Below are 17,333 nucleotides of genomic sequence, written 5' to 3'. Positions count from 1 at the left end.
TTGACACTCAATAACTATGTGGAATGCATATATGTAGACTCAACAACATAACAGAATTTGGGATTTTTCCATCTATGTTCACACCAGTTAACAATCAACGATTTATCCTTGTGGTGTCTATGAACTATGGCTAGTGTGCTAGTTTGGATATATTATGTCCCGCCAAAAGCCATATTCTTAATATAGTCTTGTGGGGGCAGACATGTTAGTGTTGATTAAGTTGGAGACTTTGAATTAGGTTGTTTCCATGGAAATATGACCTGCTCAACTGTAGGTGATAGCTCTGATTAGATAATTTCCATGGAGGTGTGGCCCCACCCATTCAGCATGGGCCTTGATTAGTTCACTGGAGCCCTATAAAAGCTCAGACAGAAGCTCTAGCTGCAGCTGAGAGACACATTTTGAAGACAGCCATTGGAAGCTGACACTGACATTTTGGTGAACACCATTTTGAAACGCCACCTGGGAGCAAGCGGATGCCAGCCACATGCCTTCTGAGCTGACAGAGGTTTTCCGGACACCAATGACCATCCTTCAGTGGAGGTACTGGATTGTTGATGTCTTACCTCAGACACTTTATTGCCTTCAGACTGTAACTTTGTAACCAAATAAACCCCTTTATAAAAGCCAATCCGTTCCTGGTTTTTTGCAAAAGGGCTGCATTAGCAAACTGGAACAGCTAGGTAGGCAGACCAAATATTTCTCAAACTTATTCCCTCTTCTACATCTTTAGATTTATTGCCTCAGTTGGATTACTGTATTAAACTCCTAATTGGTCTCTTTGACTTTTGCATGTTTTTTCTTCTTCATTCTTCATAATACTGCCAGATCATTGATCTTCAAGTCACAGATCGGGTCATGCCACACCTTTGCTTACTTTTCATGACTACCAGTTGCCTTTAAGACAAGGCAAAAACCTTATCATGTTGGCTCCAATTTCCCTTTCTTGCCTCCTGGCCCGAGCACTTCTCCTGCCCTTCACTCCATGCTCCCACCCCCACATTGAGAATCTACCTCTCCTTGTGCTTAGAAGTTCCCATTCCCTATGCTGGGAGAGGGGAGAGAGAATTCCAATGCTAGGCATCCAGGCTATTTTCCTGGAAGCCAACATCCTTTCATGCATACTTGCCTTTGTTCCTGCTTTTCTTCAGCTAGAATACCCTTTCCTCATTCTCTACCTGGCATATTCCCATTTATCCTTTTGAATTTAGCTCAAGCCTCATCATTGCTGTGAGGCTTAGTTCTCCATGTAGAATTGTTCATGGTTCCTTTTTCTCTTCTATATATGGCTTTATTGTCATGGTTGTGCAATACCATAGTCTGTTAATGAGTCTGTCTCTGCTCCCAAATTTTGAACTCATTAAATATCCAGGACTCTCTCCCTCACCCATATTCTTCTTTTTTTTTTTTTAAATTTTGGTTCAATTTACTATACTGCATTTGATGTTAATTTTGTCAACAGAAACAGAATTTTAAAAGTCTTTATAATGAATATATATCACTTATTTTTCATGAAAAATTAATGCCCTCTTTCTTAAAAAATACATTTTCAGATTAAATTTCCATGAGAAGTTACTGTTGTTTGTATAGTGAACATTGTATATGCTGTTTAAGCATTTAGTGACTATAATGCCTAAACTTTTAAAAATTGTTACTTACTATCTTCTAGGTTTATGCTAAGCACCTCACATGCCTTATCTCATTTAATCCTGACAGCTGCCTCTGAGGCAGGTATTAATGTTATCTCCATGTTATGGATGGGGAAACAGAGTTAGGGATGGTTTTCATGTTTATATAGTAGAAAGCATCAGGTGTGGATTTGAGCCTAAGTCATTCTGCCTTTGATATCTGTGCTCTTAACTTCCAAACTCTTCTGCCTTCCTTGAGGGAAGGCAATTGCAACCCAAATGATTCATCTTTTCTTTTTGAGGCAATAATGTCTGAAAACCCTAATTCATAAAGTTATGCTGTAGCCAGTAGAATCAGAGCATCCAGCTATTTTGCTAGGCAAAGTTAGGTTTAAGTCATGTTTCATTGTCTTCAAGTCAATGGGATCTATATCATTATGCCATTTACAAAAGTATACATCAGCATTCCTGCTTTAATTTTAAGGTGTTTGGTATTCAAGTGGTATCTACAGATTTTTGGCTGTGGAGTAACTGCCAAAGCTTTGCCCCTTCAACTAGGTTATACAAAGGTGCTTCTTCTAGCTTTGCAATGTTCAATAGCTGTCTGCCTTTGATCTTCTAGTCCAGAACAGCAAAAAATGCTGTATTTCCTAGCAGTTTTAATCATGATGACTGCATTTAATTGAAAGGTTTCTTTCATTCATATGTTTGATGATCATATGCCATCAAACAAGCCATTGATGAGCTCATCTCTGTTTAATTATTCTAAGAGTAAGTTTTCCTTTTTTATTTTTTAAATGAATCATTTGTTTAAATATCAAACAAGTGCTTCAAGACGTGGCCTCTAGAATGCCAGCAAGTTGTATGTGAATGAAGTAGAGAAAAACTTCTTATTCTGCTCCTATTTCTTAATAAATTCTCTTCTTAAAGGTCACAATTCAAGGCTTTGGTTGTGATGAAGTTGATAGAATTTCATGTGACTGGATAATTCTTCTTTCAGGATTGCTGGGTAATATTTGGCATTTTTATATGCAGATGATGGAAACATTACGAAATAACAATCTTCTTTTCACCAAAGCAGCTCAATCAGATGTATTGCCAAGTGTAACATTTCTTCAGTCGATGCATCCAGTAACAAGATTGCTTAACCATTTGAAGCTTTGTGTGGCAAAGAAATTTATCAAAACTATCGATGACATCTGCAATTTCCAAAATGAGCACAATGCTAGAAGTTCTCTGATGAAGTTGGTTTGCCTGGAACACCCTTCACCCAGCGTTTCACATGGCTGCCTCCTTTTTTGATTACTTAGGTCTTTAGTTAAATTTTACCTCCTCAAAGAGACCTATCCTATCTACCCAGTCTAACATAACCATCCCTTTCACTCTCTTTCACATTTGTTTTTTTTTTCTGGCTGTTATGATTTGACAATTTCTTACTTATTTGTTTACTGTTTTACTGTCTGTCTCCCCACTTCTAGAATGAAACCTCCAAAAGAACTAGGACATGGCTTATTAACCTATTTGCCATGTATTTGGAACCATACTTGGAATAAAGTTGCCAATGCCTAGCTGATGAGTAAATGAAAGAATCACATGAATGCTAGAAACTGGACCAAGAGCTAAATAGTTGTATTCAGAAGAGAAATAACTATCAATTCCTTGTCATTTTTTTTAATCTTCATTTTATTGAGATATATTCACATACCACGCAGTCATACAAAACAAATCGTACTTTCGATTGTTTACAGTACCATTACATAGTTGTACATTCATCACCTAAATCAATCCCTGACACCTTCATTAGCACACACACAAAAATAACAAGAATAATAATTAGAGTGAAAAAGAGCAATTGAAGTAAAAAAGAACACTGGGTACCTTTGTCTGTTTGTTTCCTTCCCCTATTTTTCTACTCATCCATCCATAAACTAGACAAAGTGGAGTGTGGTCCTTATGGCTTTCCCAATCCCATTGTCACCCCTCATAAGCTACATTTTTATACATCTGTCTTCGAGATTCATGGGTTCTGGGTTGTAGTTTGATAGTTTCAGGTATCCACCACCAGCTACCCCAATTCTTTAGAATCTAAAAAGGGTTGTCTAAAGTGTGCGTAAGAGTGCCCACCAGAGTGACCTCTCGGCTCCTTTTGGAATCTCTCTGCCACTGAAGCTTATTTCATTTCCTTTCACATCCCCCTTTTGGTCAAGAAGATGTTCTCCGTCCCACGATGCCGGGTCTACATTCCTCCCCGGGAGTCATATTCCACGTTTCCAGGGAGATTCACTCCCCTGGGTGTCTGATCCCACATAGGGGGGAGGGCAGTGATTTCACCTTTCAAGTTGGCTTAGCTGGAGAGAGAGGGCCACATCTGAGCAACAAAGAGGCATTTGGGAGGAGGCTCTTAGGCACACATATTCTTCTTAAGTTCCTCAAATGCATCTTAAAGGAAGGCATTGTTAATCAAAATATATATAGAATATAGGTAACCAGTGACTGGGGTGGGTATAGGGAATGGAAACTTAATGCTTAATTCATACAGAATTTTCTGTTTAGGATTATGGTAATGGATGGTGGTGATGGTAGCACTACTTTGGGAATTAATTAAGAACACTGAATTATATATTTGAATGTAGTTGAAAGAGGAAATTTTAGGTTATATGTATGTTACTAGTATAAAAATTAAAAAACCCATAGGACTGTACAACACAAGCAATAAACCCTAATGTGTTAATAGTATGATTATAATAATATTCTTTCCTCAGTTGTAAAAAAGGTACCACAGTAATGCAAGCTATTACTAATAGGAGAGATATATGGGAACTTTGTATTTTCTGCATGCTTTTTCTGTAAACCTACAACTTCTCTAATGAAAACTATATATTAAAAAAAAAAAAAAGATCCAGGACTTTGCCCTTCTCATCTTGGTATATCCAGCATGAATGAATGGATGGATGGAAGGATAAATGGATAGGTGACTGAAGCAAACCTCCATTTTAGAAATGTAAAGGAAAGCTGAATAAAATGTGACTTATCCTCAAGCATCTCATACATGTAAAAATGTCACGAACAAGTGTGACATGCATGTCAGTGGAAATCACTCCTGGAAGTTCCATCATTTGGCAGGCTGGATGTTAGTTAAAACCTTGAAGGTTTGATGGGATTCAAATATATTGGGGGAAGAGGTGCCATCCCCAGGTAAAGGGAAGTGCTTGGACTATGTCATGATTGAATAAATCAGATGTTTTACATCTGGAAAGGATCTCCATAGGTTAATTAGGGAGATTAATTAGGTTGTCCAGTGTCATACAGCTACTTTATAGGAGAATTATGACTCATTCCATGTGTGGACAGCACATTTCATGTTAAATCACTGAACAAACAAAACCCGAACTGGCCATTTACCACTCATGCCTGCCATTCCATCCTTCTCTCTCCCTCACCCATGTTCTTCTTAAGTTCCTCAAATGCATCTTAAAGGAAGGCATTGTTAATCAAAAAAATAAAACTAGTGCTCTGAAAGAAGGAAGGTTTACGATTTCCTTGTATCTATTGTAACAATGGAAAATAGACTTTGAAAGTATAATGGCTAATCGCGTTTTGGCAAAGTGATATAAGAAATGAAAATTTACTTTGGCTTGTTCAGCTTCTGTGAAGAAGATGATCCTACAACAAAACAGCATGCAGGTATCTCTCTTGGGAACAGATAAGGGTAAAATATAAACAGTATTTTCATATACTGTCAGGCATTTGGAGAGCTGCCATCTCTGATTTTAATACTGTCTGAATGTACATTCTCCACCTCATTGAGTGCTTAAGTGGGTTTTGATTCCATCTTCAACACAAAAGGGTAATCAAGGGTGAGTACCAAGTTGTGAGCCTGGGAGACAGAGGGGATGAACAAGAATGGAGAATTTTGGGAGGGGAAGTGATTATATGTTCACCCAATTATTCTATATTCTTGTGGTATCACATGAAGTAGGAATTCTGTGGTCAGATATGTTTGATATATACTGAGATAAAGTTAATGATAAAGTTAAACAGTAACTACAGGACTTCTCAGATCCTTTAACATGCTACTATGCATTGACTAGATTGAGTAGTCAGTGTTTCTCAAATTTACCAGATTATGGGATTAGGCTTTTGGCTGGTTAGTAGAGCACCTTGGGGAACACACTTTGGAAAATGATTTCATGACAAGAGACTGGCGTGTGTATGTATTAATGCATCTGGGCGATAATGGCCCATCCAAGTGAGGCTCTTTTGATCTTAATAGATATGGAACTTGAGAGAATGTGAGGGAGCAGGCTAGTCATCGGCAGAGAGGTCCTCACCAGAAACATGGCAAATGGGATAGATTCTTTTGTATGGCTACCAGTAATTAATAGAAGGTTGGGGTATGTGTTATGGGGAATAAGAGGGAGTAAGGCAGGGGCAACAGAAGCCTAGGAAGACAATGTGGACCATGAGCTGTCACCAGAGACCTTGTCGGGAAGAGCTGATACATGGCTGCACCTAAAATGGTGGGACTCAGCAGCCGAGAGGCTCTCGGGTTCCTCCAGGCTGCCGTCTGCTTTCATTTCACCTGTTGCATTGTGGTGGGATGCTGGTGCTAGGTCAAGGGCCGAGTGCATGGTATTTCTAAAATTCCCTGTCCCATTCAACAAACATTTACTGTCTCTTCACTTGGGAGGGATGAGAGAGAAATGCTCTCAAGGAGGGTACTAGTTCTGGAGAGAAAGGGGGAGAAAGGCAAAGTTAAACTTCTACATGTAGTATAAATGCTTCTAAAACAGCTGTGTGTCTTTCGAGGTCTTTAACTGTCATTGGGCAAAGAGGTTTAATCTAATTTGAATTATCTCTAACTTTTCTTAGGCAACCAAGGAAATAAAGATTATGATGAACAACTGCAGGTCTTAGACTCAATTTTATAATCAGAAAATTACTTTTTATGTTTTATTTTTTCGTGTCACCAAGATTGAAAGTAGACTGTAAAGCCTGCTTCTTTGAGGAAGATGGAATGGACATCGTGGTATGTGAGGTTTTCGAAAGGTAACTCCTGCCCTGGAATGGGACTGCAATATATATTTTAAAATATATAAGAAAATATATTTTTCTTTTACTGGGCCATGCATTTTACTTTTAGAAATTTAAGTTGTAGTTTACTCTGGCCTATCTTCTGTTGACATCAGATAGTTTAAGCTGGGTCAAATGTGGAAGAGTTGATAGTTGCTAATGTAAATTTCACAACGAGTAGAAAAGCCTTCCATTAGAAGCGCACAAGGCGCTCCATTGTCTAGACACTCTTTTGTGATATTTCTGTTCTGGCTCTGACTTGAGCTGGCTGGTGGGGCTTCTGCTCTGCTCCTCCTGCTCCCTGATGAGAGCCAAGAATACTTGTCATAATGCCATCACTGATAGGTGTTCATAAAAGGAGTATGTTTTTAAGTGTCTCTGTTGAAAATAAATACAAAAAATATATAGAGTGAGTTTGAATAGCAGTTTTTGTATCTTCCTGAGTTATAGTAGTAAAAGGAAACTGAAAGGCATAGAAATGGTCAGATGTGGATACTGTTTTGTCCCGCTTCTCTTCACGCTTCTCTTCACTGTCTCCTGTTTCTATCCCCCCATATCCTGTTTATGACCAGGATTGGGTATAAGCAAGCTGAACTGCTGGGCCCACCTCCATGTACGAGTCTGGAGAACACCCCCCACCCACATACTGCTGTTTCAGCACTGGGAGTTGATATTCAGCACCCCTGTCTTTTCCTCTGCTTTTCTGCTTCCTGTCAAACAGGCACTAATAAATCTGAATGTGAACAGGAAGGGGAGGAGTATTGTCAGATGTCAGTGTTGTGAAAGGAATGCCTTCAAAGAGCCATCCTTTGTTTTCTGTTTTACCAGCTGTTTTAAAATTCATCTTTTGTGTTTACCTTTGTGTGAACCCTTGAGTAACATCTACGTATGACGTCTCAGAATGTCACCACCTTCTAGAATAGCGATCAGAAATCCTGGCCTACTGATGGGGGCTTTGCCAGCTGCTTGAATTCAGGGTGCTTTCTCCCTCCTCCCCCGACTCATCAAACCTGGTTGCCTTTGTGATGGAAGAGTAGTGTATGGTGTTCTCGGGGAGGAGACCTCCAGAGATAGGACTTAAACTTTCTTCTCCTTAGAATTGTCCCATCATAAGAAACTTTTTACACTCAAAGGGGTGTGCATCTGAATTTGAATAAAGTCAGAGGAGTGATTTTTGTACTGTCAATTTGAGCAGGATCCTGGTTTCAAGCTCCAGTAGTCACAAACAGGAACAGTAGTCATTAGGAGGCTGGATTCCACTGGATTGGGATCCAGTGATTTTCTTTACTAAAAATATTGGTCTCTTCATTTGGTCACAGTAAAGAAAAAAAAAATTACTCACCCCTCCCCCGCAACAGAATTATATTGGTGGCGAGCCGGGAGTAGAGGTGATGCTTCCATTGTACAGAAGAACCCCAAAACATTGCTTTAATCCTTTTAGCAAGAGAGCTAAAGGGACAGGTACTTCTTTTAGTAAATATCAAAGAAATGAGTGTTCTGAATTATTTATTTAAAAAATTATCAGGTTTTAAATGAAGATTGGGATGTGGTAGGAGAGATGAAGCTTGACACCAACTTGGTATCATTGGTTGTTGAAGTAGATCCATAGCCATGGTCTGTTTGTAGAACTCTCAGCTATAGACATGCATCCTTGCCAGACCAAGCAGTGTTTATGAGTTTCGTAGACAAGCCAACAGACTAATGTGGATGCATGTACTAGGTTCTCCTTAGTCACAACACAGAAGGGAAGAGGCAACGTTGGTTTGAGCTATCGAGAAGAGCCCTTGAATGTCTCTTCCTTCAAGAGGCAAATGGAAAATGGGCCTGTGAGCAGATCTCATGGAAAGTGAACAAATTGTGTCCTGTGCAGTGTCAGCACAGCATCTAAGTGTGTGGCTGGGCTTGTTCTGGCTAAGTGATCTCCCTTAGTGCACCCAGGCATGCAGCAACTCAGTATTCTGCCTGGGAAGCCACAAGCAGGGATCCTGAATCTGCTTCCACAGCCGTCACAAGCCTAGCATCCTTTGCTGCTTGCTAGGTGGATGAGAGGTGTATGGGTGTGATTCCCTGGTTTTTCTGTCCATGTAAGCCTGCATCATAGCTGACATTCAACTGTATGTGGCATGTGTGTGTACTGGAGCTAGACGTGGCTTTCATGATGCTAACCCTTAAAAATTTGGGATTCTGTTCACCTACTGCCCAGTGGACCAAAGGTGTTTTCAGAGGTAGGGGGAAGACTGGTTGGAAAGGTGTAATTCACTGCCCTTTGTCTTTGTTCTCATATCTAGAACGAAGGGCAGGGTTCAACTGTACAGGGCCTAGGGGCTCTCAGCTAAGGGTGTTTGGAAAGGTGTGGGAGAGGGGTTGGGTGGACACGATGGGGAACCCTGCAGGCTTTTAGCAGGGACCGGGGTTGCTAAATATCTGCTAGTGTGTGGAACAGTCTTCTACAACAAAGAAGTGTCCCACTGAAAATGCCAGTAGTGGGACCAGTGGGAAGGAACAGCAGAGCTTTGCTGTCCCTGAAGGTTAGTCCATCATGGGACTTTACCCACCTGGCCTTTGAGATCGCCTGAACCCAGAGAGGCTAGATACAGCCTTCCATTTTCAGTTCAAAACCATCTGTCTATCTGTTGGTCCATCCTCCTTTCCTTTCAGCAAGGCTGCCCTATGATAACCCCTTTTTTCCTTCAGTGATGTTGTCATATTGGCTGCTCTAGTAAACTGAAGTTCCTCTCTAATCTGACTCATTTAGTAACCATGACTTCTTATACCACGTTCATACCAGTGAGAATGAAGAAAATGGAAGGAGTTAGGTGAAAGGAAGAAAAGAAAAAAAGTGGAAGAAAAGAGTGAAAAAGACATTTTATAATTTATCTAGATATTAGAATAGGCACCGAAGTTTTTAATCCAGGAAAAAGTGCATAGTTTATAGTAATGGAAAGCCTGCCACCAGCCAGCCAGTGGCTCTCAAACTTGAGTGTGCATTGGAATCCCGTGGAGTGTCTGTTCAAACACATTGTTGAGCACCATCCCCAGAGTTTTTGATTCAGAAAGTCTTGGGTAGAGCCTGGGAATTTGCTTGATTAATAAGTCCCCAGGTGCTGCTGCTGCTGCTGCTGCTGGCCGAGGACCACACTTCTCTGAGCCTAGGACCTAGAGCAGAGAGAAACACCTGAACAACTTCTACCTCTGGAACCCCTGTAGAACCAGGGTGGGAGGCAGGGGAGCTGTCCTTCCTCTTGACTTTTAATCATGGCCCATGAAAAAGAAGGAAGGAATTAAGGTCCCTACACCCCTCCAGATGATGGCCCTTGGTGTCAGCTTCACAATCACCTCTGTTGCTGGAATCCACTCAGAGGCCAGTGTGCTGGATTTTCTCAAATAGTGAGGAGAAACAACAGATTACACTTTGTTTTTCCATGTCTTCCTGAACAGAAGTAAGTGTATTCGATGGGTGGCCTTTTGTTTTTGTTTTTGTTTTTTTTTTTTGACGTCTGTTAGCTCGGATGGACTGGTGAACTGGGACTTCAGAAACAATGGGCAAACTTTCTTTTGCTACTGAATAAGGGGAAGTTATAAGAATAGATAACTCTTGAAAGTTTCTCTAAAGGAAGGCATCTAGCTTTAAAGCTCAAGTTTTTTCAGGAAAGCAAAGTTCAGCTTGGGAATGGTGTTTCCCTATTGTGTTTCCCAGTTTCGATCTTCTCTGTCAGTGATAATCAAAGTATATGTTGTTTTTATTTTCTTCTTCCTAATATATTAGCAATGATGATGCTTTATTTTGGTTCCCTAAAGGGAAGAACAGAGATTGGCGGGGATACTGTTAGAAGTGAGGAAAGGAATGTGAATGACACTTTGAGGGCTTCTATCTTTACTGTCAATACCTGGTTTTTCAAGATAATCCTGAGAACAGCTTTTCATCAAATTTGACCCTATGGCAGAATAACATCAAACATTTTTCCACCCTGATGTTTCCCTGGAATCATGAAATGTTGTTCATTTGAGCACCTAATGGCAGTTGAAGGGCAGAATAGTATTTTGGGTTTCATTTTTTATCCAGTATAGAATGCCCTGCAGCACTAAATAAAAATGTCACCACATAAAATGTAAAGGCTCTCTCTTACAAATGTTTTAAAAATTCATGAGGGGCTGAGAATTTGATTTAGCTTATCCCCTTTCTGTGATTTATTCATACTTAATGTTGGTTTCTACATTTGAAGCATGAAGAACTTTTTCACATTAAAAACTAATGAATCAGTTTGGTTTGAAGAAAAACTCCACCATGCCAGTTTTTGAATTCCGTGGTTCATCCCTCTTCATTTGTTCAAGGGGCAGATATATTTGGGGATTTCTCCTTCGTGAAACCCTTCATTGTTGGCCAGGTTGATTTACCCGCTATTTGATTTTGACAGCTGTTTCCATGGTGTCACTAGACACTCTCTTCAGGCGTTAATCATGATTACACAAATGTGGTAATAAAAGAGAGGAGTGAGAACAGGCCTCACTTTTGGAACCATTTTGTGTGTGGTGTGTGTGTGTGTGTGTGTTTTGAACTGCTGAGTGGCCTGAGTAATCAGGAAAATCTTTAGGCAGAGACAGCATCCAGTCTTCTCTATGGGTGGTGAATAGTGAACAATAATAGAATTAGCTTCATATGAAAAAAAAATTAAAGAAAGCAAATAAACTCAAAACAAACTCATGATCTTTTTTCTTTTAAGTAGGTCAGTTAAACTTTTCAACGCCCTAGAGGGTTTGAAGACTGATGGGAAGGGAGCTGCTTATTTTCACCTTTGGGACACCTGGACCTGTCCTAGAGGACAGGAGTGTATTCACTAGACCTGTCCTGGAGAACATGAGTGTGGTCATAGGACCTGCCCCCAAGAACATAAGTGTATTCATTTATAACCTGTGAGCTCACAACTGTAAGTGGCTGGAAGAAGATGCGATAAGGCACAGTTGCCCTGGCCAACCTGACTTTTCTACCTGTTCATCTGTCCTTCTGGCCCTCCATATCTTTATCCTTTCCTGCTTTCTGTCTTTTTATTCCTTCCTTCTTTCTTCCATTCTTCCACTCTGCAGATACTTTTGAGCACCTCCTGTGGGCGAGGCACTGTGCCTCTGTAGGGTTATGCACTACCTCAGCTTCTCACAGAATGAAGGGAAATTATTTTTTTTCTGCTAAAAATAATTAACCTTTTAATATGAACATCAAGGAAGAAAAGGAATAAAAGATACTCAGTAAGAACAGAGATAAAAGCCCTTTTTACTTAGTTTTCTGGCTTGTCTGTCATTGAGGTTCAGAACTATTATAAAATGGCAGCCAATAGACAGAACAGTGAAAAAATGTGCACGTCTGGTTTTTAGAACCTGCTTTGAGCATTTTGTTTTTATGATCTTCGTTTGATTCCTTTTCTTAATGGAGAGAATCATCTTGATAAGTAAAATCATCTTTTTCTACCCCCAGACTATTGGGAAGAAGGTACCTCCAACTACAGCACCTCAAGAGCCACCAAAAACAGAAATGGACAGCAGGACAAAGAGTAAGTTTCCTTATTTATCCATTTTACATTTGAAAGCAGTTAAGGGCTTTCCAGTAATTGAAATGCTTTTGAAATATACATAATCTTGATAGTTTTATCAAGCATATCAGAAAAAAATGGATACAAATGTGTTTAGAGTCCTTTTCAGTAGAGTGGGCACAAGTTAGATTCAGAACTTTCTTGGGATTTTTGCCTTTATGGGACATGGTTCTTTCCTGCCTTATTTATTTCACCCATGTGCAGAGTGAAGGTTTATTTGTATATTCCCATAGTACTTTGCATAGTTTGGGTGACAGAAAAATTCTGGAGAATGGCAACTTGAGCAATTTAGGGATTCACAGGCTTCAGGTCGGAAGGGCCTTTTACATCTTTAAGCCTAATGATTCAACCAAGTCTACCTTCCCTTGACTTCCCCCAAGCATCCTCAGCACATCTCTGCTTGAATATCTCCAGAGACGGGGAAGTTTTTGCCAAGTCATTACCAGGGCCACTCACAGTCTTTGGATGACTCAAACTTTTTAGACATTTCTTTCTTCTACTGTGAAGAATACAGTTTTTCTTGTCATTTTACTTGTGGCTTCTATTCTCTGTGTTTATATTAATATTGGCCCATTTTTCTCATAAGAACCTTTTAAATATTTGAAGGCAGTTGTCTCCCCAAAATACTCCCAAAAGTCAGTATTCCTAATTCTAGAGTTGCCAGGTAAAATACAGGAGCCCAGTTCAATTTGAATTTCAGATAAACAACAGATATTGCTTGGGACATACTTAGATGAAAAAATTATTCATTGTTTATCTGAAATTCAAATTGAACTGGGCTTCATGGATTTGTAGTTGCTAAACCTGGCATTCCTACAATTCCTTTAGTCCTTCTTCTAATGACTGAATCATTCTGAATGTGTTCCAGTGTGTCTCTTCCCAGAAACAAGTAACTTCAAGTTCCTTCTTATATTTTATGTTATTTTTCAGTTTAAGATTTCCATATGTGGATAATGTGGACAGACTGCTTAAATCAGTTTGGAGAGCCAAAGATTGAGAGAAGATATCTAAAGAATAAGCATAAAGGCACACATAGATTTACTCATTTACAAAATAACATACCAGGGGCTCCTTCTGCAGTGCAAAATGGGTCATTTTGAAAGCAAATAAGAGTATTTCCTTAGACAGAAGAAAATGAACTTATGGGACTTGCCAAGCCCAAAATGATGGCTCAGGTTGTTTAGATAAATTCATGGATGGCAGATGCAGATGCTAGAGCTCTGTTAACAGTTAAAGCTGTGATGAGGTCTACATGCCTTCCATCTGTTAGTGGTCTAGTCTGTCTCAGCATAATGGGCAGAAAGCCCACTAGTCTAATGCTCTAGTTCCATGGTTCTCAAACTTGAGTGTGCATCAGCATCACCATGAGGGCTGGTTAAAATCTAGGTTGCTGGGCTCTACCCTCAGATTTCTGAGTCAATAGGTTTGGAATGGAGCCTGAAAAATTGTTTTCTAACAATTGGTCTGGGGCCTACCCTTTGAGAACCAGTGTTCTTAACTTGTAAATGTTCCAAAGGAGAAACTAGACCTGTGTTGATTCATGTAGGTTATAGGGTTATCATGCTAAGCCTACCTTTAGGCAACAAAATCTTTAAGATTCTTGAAGAGTCCTGAAAAAAATTTTTTTAAAGAATTAAAAGTTAAACTAACCCTTCTGAAAATATTTCCCTTGTTGGTCAGTAGCATTTCCTTCCAATCGTTCAAACTGCTCATTCTGTAGTTACAGCTATTAATTCTATAGATGAGAACATTTTTAGAAAAGTTGTTTGGATGAGTGGAGTGGAAAATAGGCAGGAGAAGGAAAAGGGGAAGGTGCATCAAACCTCAAAGGTAGTTGGATTGTGGTCCCGAGGACAGGTGTCCTCGGGACATGTGTGACAACCAGTGGCCTTCACCAACCTGATTCTTGATTTTCAGAAATAATCTGAGAAGCAGAGAATTATTAATGAAAAGGAGTTTCAAGACAAGTGAAAGGGAAAGTTCTTGTAGGTTGGTCAGCTCTGTACAGAGTAAATAAGCCCTTGGGTGAATTGTCAGTTGCTTTTTGGGGAGGCCAAGTGGGAGGGACCAGAGCATTGCTTGTAGGATGTGACATAAAACAGGACAGTCTGCAGGAGGGAATGGTTAAGTAACTGATCCTTAGGTCTCAGGACTGGCCTTAGGATAAAAGCTTGGCCCGGATGCTTGCTCTTTGTTTACCCTCTGTAATGTCTGCAGGCAGGAAGCCCAAGTCTTTTGGGAAGGATTGGTGTGTTTCAGAGCAGCATTGTCTGAGAGAAATATTAGGTGAGGCATATATGTAATGTAATTTAAAACTTTCTAGAAGCCACATTAAAATTAATTTTAATAATACATTTCATTTAACTCAACATGTCCAAAGTATTTTATTAATATGTAATCAATATAAAATTATTAAATGAGGTATTTTCATTCTTTTCTTCCAGACGAAATCTTTGAAATCCAGTGTGCATTTTATACTTTATGACATATCTTATGTTGGACTAGCCACATTTCAACTGCTCAGTAGCCACATTGGCTACCAAATTGAACAGGGTAATTTTAGAGTAATTCTGAGGTCTAAGATGACTCCCTGGGATTCTCCACTCCCTTAAGCATGTGGGAGAATCCTGGCTCTACCTCGAGCCTCATGCAGACCTACAAGTATCCATGTCCTCTGGAAGCCTCATAGTGGTGGTGGTAGTGGTGGTGGCATGTTGTGAATGAAGAATGTGGTTTTCCAGAGGTTGGGTGGTATGTTTTGGCCTGACAGTTAGGAAGCATGAACTCTAGGACCAGTTCTCTTTTAGCAAGCCATGTAAACTTGGGCAAATAATTTCATTTCTCTGGTCTTCCTCCTCATTGTCTCCATTGTCTGTGAAGTCAGGGTTGTACTAAAGATAATCCCTGAGGTTTCTCCCAGCCTCTTCATCCCCTGATTCAAATTCAGAGTAAAAGTTTCTGCATTCAAAAAATTGAGCAGCAGGATGGGAGAGACTAGAGGAAGATGTGAGCAATTAGATAGGAATATGAGACATGTTACTGGGTATAGATGTGAGCATATATGTAAGTGAGTGGTAGACCAGGAAGGAGAGTTATTACTATATGCAAGAATTGTCAGAGAAGCCTTGAGGGATATTTATTAACACACATTTTTCATGAACTTCCAGAGCAACAGTTTCTGCAGTTTAATCTCACTCCACACATTCTTGTGGTTTCATTGTAAAGAGCAAATTCTGGAGTAGTCTTCTCCCATGAATTCCATATGGCACCTAGTTCACTTAGAAAGCCCCCTCTATTTGGAGTATTTTACTGCTGCAGGATTTCGGTTGGACACTTGTGTTCATGTGGAAGGAAACAGAGTGCATGCCAGGTAGAAATGGGAGAAGAGCAGCCACTTTCCTTTCTCCTCCTTGTTGGAAGACAAACCTATGACACAGATTGCCTAGCAGTACAGAGGAGGGAAGCCCTTTCCTGCTCAGCTGTCTCCTTAGCATGCTAAAATACAAGCACATGACAAGATAAAGAGTTCCACGATGATTCAGTGTTCGTGAAAATTGGTATTTTCTGAGTGAAAGTGAAACTCATCTGATCAGGATTTATTTAAATAAATAACATTATCCTTCACCCCCACCTCCCACCCCCCAGAAAGCTTTTATGATATTGAAATTCATATGAAACACATGCTGGGGAACAGATTGCCATGATTTTCATAACAAGAGAAAATTGTCTAAAGATTCATAATGAAATGCCCTGAGGTTCCTCCAGCTCACCAATCTGGAGTTTTCCTCTTTTTATTACAATTGATGCTCATGGGATAGAAAAGTAGCCCGACGAAAGAGCTATTTAGTATCTTTCTGAACAAATAGTTTTGTCTTATAGATTCAGAAGACCAGTTGAGCAGGTGGGTTAAAAAAAAAAAAACTCCTTGACAGAATTTGTACAAGGACACATCAGGCTTCTGAATAAATTATGGCTGGTTGCAAATGCTAAACTCCCTGCCTCACCTCACTTTGTAAGGGGACACTTCTGCCACCTGTATGATCAGTTTGTCCATCAATTTGCTTCTTGGGAATTGTCCTCCATAATGGTGATGCGTTGTGCCTTGTGGCTATAATTAGATCATTGGTCCCCTGAGGTGGAAGCTGTATCTTCTACTCTCTGTACCCACCACACAGCCTAGAAAAGTGCCATGGACTCAGAAGGCACATAAGAAATGTCGGTTGAGTAAATGAACAATTGTTGATGGTTTACAATTTATTGGGCTCTACATTGGACAGAGATTTTTAAAAGCGTAGTATTAGCCATGGGGCCCCTTTTCCAAGCTCACAGTTGTTAGGAAGAAAAACACTTTCGTTCACATGAGACTTGTGAGCCTATTTCCAGTTTCTGAGTAGTTACCAGTGGTTGCCAGGGTTCCCTTGGGACTTGACAGGCCGTTTGTTCTTTCTAGCCTCTCTTCTGGTCCAGTCAGCCTGAGACCATCAGGGACCAGTGTCAGGTTCATTGGCTCATTGTAGCAAGGGAGACTGGGCATCAGTGGAACTGTGGGGTGTTTCACCAAATAAAAGAAAAAAGAGTGGTTGTAAGTTTTGAGGAAGAGTGGAGTTTGGTAAAATTTAAATGAAGCAGTGTTTTGATTGGCTGAAAGCAGAGAAGGGCTCTGTATAAGGAGTTCAGCCTCAGGTCTGCACTTGGAATTGGATCCAGGTCCTATTTCTTTGGAGACCACCAAGTTTAGACAGATGTGCAATGTTATATCTAGAAACCCCTGATCTGAGGCCGTGCACTTGAGTTGGAAATCAAGGCTGCCTCTCTGTGTCAAAGGGACTTTGTTTCTTCAGGCAAGAGTGGGAAATTTCATTTTACTTACAGAACTCTAAAAAGCAAAATTTCTGATTATCTGTGATTTTAGAGGCCAGACTTTCTCAGTGAGTAAGAAAGTAGTAGTCACTCAAAGAATGGGGTTATTATGACACCTTTCCAGATGCAGCTCATCCTTGGGAGAAATGTTCACTTTGTAGCTGGCTGCTGCTGTGTCTCTTATCCCAGC

General features: G+C 40.0%; 1 pseudogene; it reads left to right on the top strand.

The window, feature by feature from the left end:
• Positions 1-17,333, top strand: part of LOC119524180 — a 308,154-nt pseudogene that overhangs the window by 164,757 nt on the left and 126,064 nt on the right.

This window comes from Choloepus didactylus, chromosome Y (assembly GCF_015220235.1).
Source record: "Choloepus didactylus isolate mChoDid1 chromosome Y, mChoDid1.pri, whole genome shotgun sequence".
Taxonomy (NCBI): Eukaryota; Metazoa; Chordata; class Mammalia; order Pilosa; family Megalonychidae; genus Choloepus; species Choloepus didactylus.
This window is presented reverse-complemented; position numbering and strand designations above follow the sequence as displayed.